Source organism: Rattus norvegicus, chromosome X (assembly GCF_021556685.1).
Source record: "Rattus norvegicus strain SHRSP/BbbUtx chromosome X, alternate assembly SHRSP_T2T, whole genome shotgun sequence".
Lineage (NCBI taxonomy): Eukaryota > Metazoa > Chordata > Mammalia > Rodentia > Muridae > Rattus > Rattus norvegicus.
Genome location: NC_141554.1, coordinates 97,270,735 through 97,273,162, shown reverse-complemented (window position 1 = coordinate 97,273,162; position 2,428 = coordinate 97,270,735). Strand labels below are relative to the sequence as shown.

Below are 2,428 nucleotides of genomic sequence, written 5' to 3'. Positions count from 1 at the left end.
GAAAATAAATCACAAAAGAAAGAAGAAAACTTCAATCTCTCAATAAAATTATATTTCATTTTAAAGTCAATACAATTGTATTCATTCAATTCTGAAATTTATTTTTAACATAATTGGATAAATCATTTTTCATTTGTGTTTATTTTCTCAATATTGCACATGGTCTTTATTTAGATGATATGATGGGAAACTTCCCTTAAAAACACATGAAAACAGCATGATATTTCCTATGTCCATTATACTGAAACATGTATAACTTTGTTATTATTTTGATGTGAAATACTATTAAATTTTATGAGTTATTGTATTTTTTCCTCTCCAAGGATCAGCTAATGAACATTCATCTTCACATTTTTTGATTTTGTGAACAGTAATATTATTAATATCTGTGTATATTTTTTTTTCTTTTTCTATTTTGAATTGCTTGTCTGTGAACATTGAGAAATCCCAAGATGAGTCTGATCTTTAACTTAAGAATATGCTTCATACTTACATGGCAGGGGAGATACCATGATCACGAAGGTGGTTTTCCTGGGGTGAGACTTATCCATTGCACTCCGGATGCACTGACCCCTGCGATTTCCCCAAATGTTGGAAACTCGACTGCATAATTTGTGGTAGTGGGGGACAAAAAAAAAAAGAATATGCTTCATTTCCATTCTTCAACAATATGTATTCAAACAAAATGTAGATGCAAGTAAAATTCCACATAAGTTATTAAAGTTGGATTACAATTTATATTCAGCAGTCATGTCAGAGGAAATTGTATTTAATAATTTTACTATACATATTTCACATATAATAATTCATAAATTTAAAATGTACAGTTTAGTGGTTATTGGAATGTTCATACTTGTGCAGTAATCATTTAATTTCAGAAAGTTTTTATTTTTAATTTTTTAAAATTTATTTATTAGATATATTTCTTTACTTACATTTCAAATGTTATTCCCCTTCCCGGTTTCCTGATAATTAGTTACCATTCCCTCCCCTCCCCCTCTCGCATATGGGTATTCCCCCTATACATCCCCCTTACTGCCCCCCCATATACCCCTACACTGGGGATCCAAACATGGCAAGAGCAAGGGCTTCCCCTTCCACTGGGGCCCCAACAAGGCTATTCTCTGCTGCACATGCAGTTGGAGTTCTGGATCCATCCATGTATAGTCGTTTTCGTAGTGGTTTCATCCCTCAATTTCTGGTTGGTTGATATTGTTGATTTTATGGGGTTGTAAGCTCCTTCAACTCTTTCAATACATCCTCCAATTCTCCACAAGGGATTCCTGTTCTCACTTCAATGATTTACTGCTGGCACTGAATTCTGTATAGTATATTCTCTGGATGTGTCTCTCAGGAGAGATCTATAGCCAGTACCTTTCAGCATGCATTTTGTAGCTTCACCAATCTTATATAATTATATATATATATATATATGCCTCATGTGGAGCAGGGTCTAACTGGCAATTCCTTGAGTTGCTGCTCTAAACTTTGCTTCCATATCCCCACCTATGTGTATTTTCCCCTTTTAATAGTATATACCTGATTAACCAGATGCACAAATCTCAACATATAGTGCCAGGACATGAAGTATGGAAAAAGAAAATAAACTGTTGCAGTATATATAACATAGAAAGTATTTATAGTCCTCAGAGTAAAGTACTTTAATGAATGTCTTGATAATGTAAAGATATTATTAACGACAGATCTTCCTGGTTGCTGCTGCCACGGAGAGCTCTTGGGCAGCACCCCGCGAGCAAACTTGAGCCTCGGGACCACAGGTAAGACCAACTTTTCTGCTGCAAGAGACCTGCCTGGTGATCTCGGGACACACTGAGGTAGAATTCCTCTAGGACTGGGCACCCCCTGTGTTTACCAGGAGTCCCACTCCCGCGGATCCCGGCCTGCAGCAGCTCTATGCTCCCAGACACCGTGAGAGAGAGACCCAACCGCCTAGTCAGGTGGGCAGTCCTGAGGCTGCACAGTGGAAGAGACCACCAACACTGCCCACCCCTGCCCACATCCCTGGCCCAAGAGGAAACTATATAAGGCCTCTGGGTTCCCGTGGGGGAGGGCCCAGGAGCAGCAGGACCGCTGCGTCTGAGACACCGCCGGAACATGAAGGAAACAGACTGGATAAACAGTTCTCTGCACCCAAATCCCGTGGGATGGAGAGCTAAACCCTCAGAGAGGCAGACACGCCTGGGAAACCAGAAGAGACTGCACTCTGCACACACATCTCGGACGCCAGAGGAAAACACCAAACGCCATCTGGAACCCTGGTGCACTGAAGCTCCCGGAAACGGTGGCGCAGATCTTCCTGGTTGCTGCTGCCTCAGAGAGCTAGAGGGCAGCACCCTGCGAGCGAACTTGAGCCTCCAGACCACAGGTAAGACCAACTTTTCTGCTGCAAGTGACCAGCCTGGTGAAC

The 2,428-nt window shown here is 40.9% G+C and overlaps 1 pseudogene; it reads left to right on the top strand.

Annotated features, from left to right (window-relative positions):
* Nucleotides 1-485: 485 nt before the first annotated feature.
* Nucleotides 486-659, top strand: LOC134484229 (U1 spliceosomal RNA; annotated as a pseudogene).
* The last annotated feature ends 1,769 nt before the right edge of the window (nucleotides 660-2,428 follow it).